Source organism: Bubalus kerabau, chromosome X, assembly GCF_029407905.1.
Source record: "Bubalus kerabau isolate K-KA32 ecotype Philippines breed swamp buffalo chromosome X, PCC_UOA_SB_1v2, whole genome shotgun sequence".
Taxonomy (NCBI): domain Eukaryota; kingdom Metazoa; phylum Chordata; class Mammalia; order Artiodactyla; family Bovidae; genus Bubalus; species Bubalus kerabau.
In genome coordinates this window covers 5996026-6003431 of record NC_073647.1, presented here as the reverse complement: position 1 = coordinate 6003431, position 7406 = coordinate 5996026, and the positions used below count along the sequence as shown (strand labels likewise).

The 7406-nt window shown below is 41.1% G+C and overlaps 1 pseudogene; it reads left to right on the top strand.

Moving 5' to 3' along the window:
- Window positions 1-2985: 2985 nt before the first annotated feature.
- LOC129640383 (non-histone chromosomal protein HMG-14-like) lies at window positions 2986-3283 on the top strand (annotated as a pseudogene).
- Window positions 3284-7406: the final 4123 nt, after the last annotated feature.

The window sequence follows — 7406 nt, the reverse complement described above, 5'->3', positions numbered from 1 at the left end:
AAATGGCACTGTCTGTAGATTGCTGGTGAAAGAAGCTCCATGTCAACTCCTTCTGTTAGAAAAAAAACAAAATTAGGTATGATACTTAGATCTACCAAGCAAAGTCTGTCTTGTTTTACCTGCTTGCCTGCATTTAATGCAAAAGAAAAACTACACAGAAGGTGGAATCAACGTTCCCATTTTATAGATGAGGAAACTGAGGCCCAGAGGTATTAATGAAGTTACTAGAAAGGGAAAGAGATGCTTTTCGGTGAGTGTACAGATCTACACTTAGGAAACTTTGTGGGAAAGTGCATTGTCGGTCCAGATTATTGGGGGAAAATCTCGATTTCAACTCATTCTTCTGAAAAAGAAAAAAAAAAAAAAAACAAAATTAAGTATGTTCCTTAGACTGCTAAGCAATGTCCTTGGATTTTAGACGGTCTGCTTCATTTAATTGAAAACAAAATCTACGCTGAAATTGTTGTCAATATTCCCATTTATACTTCAGGAAGCTGAGGCATTAATGAATTTGCTAGTAAGTGAGAGAGATGCTTTTGCTAACCGTATTTATCTATATGTAGTAAACTTTGTGGGAAAGGGCATCGTCTATCTAGAATGTTTGGGGGAAAAACTTGATTTCTATTCTATTTTTAAAAAAGCCCAAATGAAGTATGTTACTCTACTCAGCATGTCCTCAGTGTTTTACATGCTCTGCTTCATTTAATTACAAAGAAAATGCACGAGGAAGGTGTTATCAACATTCCCATTTGATAGATGAGGAAAACTGAGACACAGAGACCTTACTGTCGTTACTAGTTGGGGAAATACATGCTTTTTGTTGAGTGTGTTTATCTATTTAGTAAACTATGTGGGAAAGGACATTGTCTGGCTAGCGTGTTGGGGAAAAAACCCAATTTCAATTCTCTGTATTAAAAAAAAATTTAGTGAGTTGCTTAGACCTTCTAAGCAATGAGCTGGTTGTTTTGCATGCGCCTCTTCATTTAATCGAAAAGAAAATCTACGAGTAGTGTTATCAACATTGCCATTTTATATATGAGGAAACTGAGGCGCAGAGGCTTTAAGAAAGTAATTAGTAGGTGAAAGATGATGTATCGGTGAGCCTAATTATCTATACTTATTAAACTTTGTTGATAAGTGCATTGTCTGTTAGATTTTGGGGGGAAAAACTCAATTTCAATTCTCTTAAAAGCATTCAGTATTTTACTTAACTCTACTAAGCATGTCCTGCGTATTTTACATGCTCTGTTTCATTTAATGAAAAATAAGATTCAGGTAAAAGAAAATCTACAAGGCTGTGGGGTAAAAATAAAGATTTTAACACTCTTAAAAGAAAAAAAAAAAACAATACTATGTATGTAAGTTAGGTCTCCTAAGCAATGGCGGGTGTTTTACATGTTAAGCTTCATGTAATTCAACAGAAAATCGACACGGAAGGTGTGGTCAATATTCCCATTTTACAGATGAGGAAACTGAGGCACAGAGGCAGTAATGAAGTTTCAAGGAGTGAAACGGATGATGTCTTTGAGAGTGTATTTATCTACACTCAATCAACTTTGTGGAAAAGGGCACTGTCTATCTAGATTGTTGAAGAAAAAAACTCAATTTCAACTGTCTCTTCTAAAAAAAAGAAATGAAGTATTTTACTTAGATCTTCTAAGTAACATCCTGGATGTGTCATATGCTCTGTTTCGTTTAATTTTAAAAAAAGCACTCCCATTTTATAGATGAGTAAACTGAGGCACAGTGGCATTAAGGAAGTTCGTAATAAGTGAAAGAGATGGTATATGGTGAGCATATTTATGGACACAGTAAAATTTGCAGAAATGGCACTGTCTGTAGATTGCTGGTGAAAGAAGCTCCATGTCAACTCCTTCTATTAGAAAAAAAACAAAATTAGGTATGATACTTAGATCTACCAAGCAAAGTCTGTCTTGTTTTACCTGCTTGCCTGCATTTAATGCAAAAGAAAAACTACACAGAAGGTGGAATCAACGTTCCCATTTTATAGATGAGGAAACTGAGGCCCAGAGGTATTAATGAAGTTACTAGAAAGGGAAAGTGATGCTTTTCGGTGAGTGTACAGATCTACACTTAGGAAACTTTGTGGGAAAGTGCATTGTCGGTCCAGATTATTGGGGGAAAATCTCGATTTCAACTCATTCTTCTGAAAAAGAAAAAAAAAAACAAAACAAAATTAAGTATGTTCCTTAGACTGCTAAGCAATGTCCTTGGATTTTAGACGGTCTGCTTCATTTAATTGAAAACAAAATCTACGCTGAAATTGTTGTCAATATTCCCATTTATACTTCAGGAAGCTGAGGCATTAATGAAGTTACTAGTAAGTGAGAGAGATGATTTTGCTAACCATATTTATCTATATTTAGTAAACTTTGTGGGAAAGGGCATCGTCTATCTAGAATGTTTGGGGGAAATACTTTATTTTAATTATATTTTTTTTAAAAAAGCCCAAATGAAGTATGTTACTTAACTCTACTAAGCATGTCCTCAGTGTTTTACATGCTCTGCATGTTGGACCACTGAGGATGCACTGTCAAGTTACATTTCTCCATCCTTTACCAGACATAGCATTAACAGAAAGGACTGCGTGTAATCCATCAGCTGGACTAGCATCTAAGAGCTGGAAAAACCACTAAGGAGTGTTCAGAGTGGGAGGAAAAAGTGGAAGGCAAAAGTGGAAGCAAAAGTGGAACAAAAGTGGAAGCCGAAAGACATCTGGTTATCGGGAAGCTTGACACTTAGCACTCACTAATGGTAAACAGAAGGGAACGGGGCTGTGGTGGAAACTTTCCTAAGATATTTTATCAATAAAGAAACAGCTTCTCAAAAAAGAAAGAAAGAAAGAAACAGCTTCTCCTAGTGGGCAGCGGGAAGCATGGCAGCAGTCAGGCTACTAGGTCTCGTGAAGGCTCTTGGCGCGCCGCAGCCCTCAGGCTCCCAGCTCTCGCCTGCCCCGCCACCAGGATGCCCAAGAGGTAGGTCAGCTCCGCAGAGGGGGCAGTGAAGGACGAGCCCCAGAGGAGATCGGCGAGGTTGTCAGCTAAACCGGCTCCTGCAAAAATGGAAGCCAAAAAAGGCTGCGGGAAAGGATAAATCTTCAGACAAAAAAATGCAAACAAAAAGGAAAAGAGGAGCAAAGGGAAAACAGGTGGAAGTGGCCAACCAAGAGACTAAAGAAGACTTACCTGCAGAAAATGGAGAGACTAAAATTGAGGAGAGCCCAACCTCTGATGAAGCAGAAAAAGAAGCCAAGTCTGATTAATACAGCACACCCAGTCCGGTCAGTGGTCCCTTCTTGTACAATCCAGAGGAATATTTTTATCAACTATTTTGTAAATGCAAGTTTTTTAGTAGCTCTGAAACATTTTTAAAAAGGAGGAAATCCCACCTCATCCCATTTTTTAAGTGTAAATGCTTTTTTTTAAATAGGTGAAATCATTTCAGTCAGTTCAGTTCAGTTCAGTCACTCAGTTGTGTCCGACTCTTTGCGACCCCATGAACCGCAGCATGCCAGGCCTCTCTGTCCAGCACGAACTCTCAGAGTCCACCCAAACCCATGGCCATCGAGTCAGTGATGTCGTCCAACCATCTCATCCTCTGTCATCCCCTTCTCCTCCTGCCCTCAATCTTTCCCAGCATCACAGTCTTTTCAAATGAGTCAGCTCTTCGCATCAGGTGGCCAAAATATTGGAATTTCAGCTTTAACATCGGTCCTTCCAATGAACACCCAGGACTGATCTCCTTTAGGATGGACTGGTTGGATCTCCCTGCAGTCCAAGGGACTCTCGAGAGTCGTCTCCAACACTACAGTTCAAAAGCATCAATTCTTTTGCGCTCAGCTTTCTTTATAGTCCAACTCTCACATCCATACATGACATTTGTTCATTGTTTATTTTTTGGTACAACCAGAAAATAGTGGGATATTGGATATGGGAAGCTTTGATTGTCTTGGGTGTCAGCTTAACATTCCATACATGGGGGTAGCTTTTATATCCTATAATACAAAAGCATACTAAATGGCAATTTGGAGTCAGTTGTGCATTTAATATCTTGAAAACTTTAAATTACTTCTCTTCCCATATTGTTTTGGTAGAATTATTTCCTACAGCAAACTACTCCTTGATCTTGGCTCTCCTGGTCAGAATTTTGTGCTCTCTATAATATCTTTGGTCGTGGTAGTTCAGGTTTCCTAGTAACTTGGTTAATGTGCTGTGAACGATTGACAGTTTGAGTATGTAGTGTATATGATATTAAATTGTGAATCAGTGGGATGTATGATATAACAGAATATATCAATATTTGAAGATAATTGGTACTTGATACCCTGTTAAGGAAAATGTGCTCCAAATTTTAAGCTGGAAAGTCACTGGAATAACTGTTAAGAATCACAATTACATGATTTTTTCAATTTCGGGTACGTATGTGAAGAATTGTGTACTAACTGAAATGTCTGTGTCGTGATCCTCAAAACAACCAATAAAAACTCAATTATAAAAGAAGAAAAAAACAGTGACATGTTGTGTGTGGGGGAGTGGTTACTATGACATAAATTGCTCAATATAGTAAACCAATCCCTGTTTTCCTCTCTAATTGAAGGTTTGGTTTAAGAATATGAGGGGCAAGGGGAGGAGACGTCAGAGGGCATTAATGTTCAGAAATATGCCTCCCCCCTCAGGCCCCCTGTGGGCATAATCTCGGATGGGCCCTGTAATCCCATCCTTGTTCTGGAGCCCGATTGGAGAAGGGCTCTTCTGGAGCCACTGTCATGCAGGTGGCCTGTGCCATCCATGCCTCCTCTGCCCTGTGTCCCTCTGACCAGGCCGAGGTTGGCCCAGAATCATCCCCTGTCACCTGCGACCATGCTGTAGTCCCTCATGACTAAGATATGGTCTCTATGACAGTTTTTCTGAAGTATTTTTCTGCCAGGTTCCCATTATGCACAGCACAGTACCAAGAGCACTTCACCAAATGCCTGTTAAATGAGGTGAATAAATGCAAAACATCAGTGCCCCACTTTAAAGTAGGGCACATTTTTGTGTTTTTCAATAAAGAAGTGAATTCTCAGCATCTTTGTTTTTGTGAGTCAAATGGGGTTAAGTGTGAACAGATGGGAATTTCTAAGGGAATGTCATTCACGCAGAATGGCAAGGAGGCCTCCTATCAGGAGGTGCCATTCCCCAGTCATTGGCAGTGAGCTTGTGTGCATGATAAAAGTTTTCCAAGTACCCAAGGTATGTTTATACTGACTTATACTTTTTTTTTCCTCCACCTTCCATTATCCCATCCTCACCCTCACACTTTGGTATTGCATGCACATGCAAGATGGGGTGGGATGAGTCCCCAGTGAGAGAACAGTGTATTTCCAGGCAGGGTAGAGTCCCACCCATGGTAATTTAAACATTCAGCCCAATGCTGGACACAAGGGAAGCTTCCTAAGAGGCTACATTACAGGGATTCATGGGAAGGTGGCAGCCGAGCATTCATCCCAAATGCTCCAAATTCTGTTCACTGTCCTCTCTGGAGAGAAGATGGGGGAATGGGAGTCCTGCCACACGGGTTCTGCTGCTTCAAAGGCAACACAGAGGAGACCCCATAAGGACAGTGAGGCATATTGCACCTTCCTCAAAAGCAATCACACCTTCAAATGTATTATCTTCCTTGAGAGAACCTTGATTCCTGCTAATTCAACACCAAAATGGATTATTTTGGTTTAGTGCTGTGCAAAGGAAGAACAGCTTCCCAAGTAGCGTCCTCAGGCCCACTTTTTAAAAAGCATTAAGTTCTCAGTACAACCTTGGCTCAGAGCAGTGCAAGGCTTCTTTAATGTTCAGTTCAGTTCAGTTTAGTCGCTCAGTCATGTCTGACTCTTTGTGACCCCATGGACTGCAGCACGCCAGGCTTCCCTGTCCATCACCAGCTCTCAGAGCTTGCTCAAACTCATGTCCATCGAGTCAGTGTTGCCATACAACCATCTCATCCTCAGGACTGATTTCCTTTAGGATTGACTGGTTTGATCTCCTTGCTGTCCAAGGGACTCTCAAGAGTCTTCTCCAACACCACAGTTCAAAAGCATCAATTCTTTAAGGTGGTTTCTGTTTAATGTGTTTAATTGTGAACACTGAGGTCCTACTGTGAAGTGATTGCTGAGATAAAGTGCCTTGATTACATTGGAATTTCCTCTCACAAGGGTTCATCCCAGACCAGTTTCACAGCTTGGATGCTCCCAGTGGAAAGAGAGGCTCTGTTTTGGGGGGGAAAGCATGTGCTTTAGGCTGTGCTTCCACTACTTTCACTTCTCTCTTCTCTCCCTTTGCACTTGTGGCTGTGTGTCAGACATCAGCACCGTGGTTGTGTGTGATGTGGGCCTTCTGCACAGAGAGGAGGGGAGTGCACCCTGAGGCCCAGCCTCTGTTGGGAGAGAGGAACACCTGGGCCCTAGTGTGCGCACGTTGCCATCCTCACCAGATGTTTTTGCAAACAGAATTTCTCATTTCTGAGTATTGACTGCTGACCTTCTTTTTAAACATCAGATTCCTCAAACTTCAAAAATACAACTACAGCATCTTGTACAAACAAAAGCCACCGGACACTATCAGACCAAATTCTGAACCCTGCTAGTCTTTGTTGACAGTTGAGCAGGTGGCTTTGCCATACAGAGACTGGAAGTCAGACAGAATTCAGCACAGATCCTGCAGTTAATACACATACCTAGTCTGACACACTTGCAAAGACTCAGACTACCTGGAAGAATAGCCGATACCCTTCTCCATAACTGACAGGTTTTAAAAAGACAAATATACTATTTTTAATGCATCTCTACTTCTTCTTGGTTCCAGAAGAATTAAGGCAGGATGACGAGATGAAGCAGAGGAAATATCCAAAACATTGCTACAGAGAGTAATTTCTCCTCAGTCTAAGGTCTAAAATGGACAGGTCTTTTAAAACGAGTCCTACAAAAAAGCATTTCTCTTAATGTGTACTTCAAATACCACAAAGGTAAATAAATTAATTCTTTTAATATAAGGAAATTAACACTGATTTGTAAAAACAGTCTTTAACACTGCTGCTGCTGCTGCTAAATCACTTCAGTCGTGTCTGACTCTGTGCGACCCCATAGACAGCAGCCCACGAGGCTCCCCCGTCCCTGGGATTCTCCAGGCAAGAACACTGGAGTGGGTTGCCATTTCCTTCTCCAATGCATGAAAGTGAAAAGTGAAAGTGAAGTCGCTCAGTCGTGTCCAACTCCTAGAAACCCCATGGACTGCAGCCCACCAGGCTCCTCCGAATTGCCAGGCAAGAGTACTGGAGTGGGGTGCCATTGCCCTCTCCAGTCTTTAACACTGGCTACCATCAAATAGGTTTACTCAAGATCGGTGGTCTTTCTT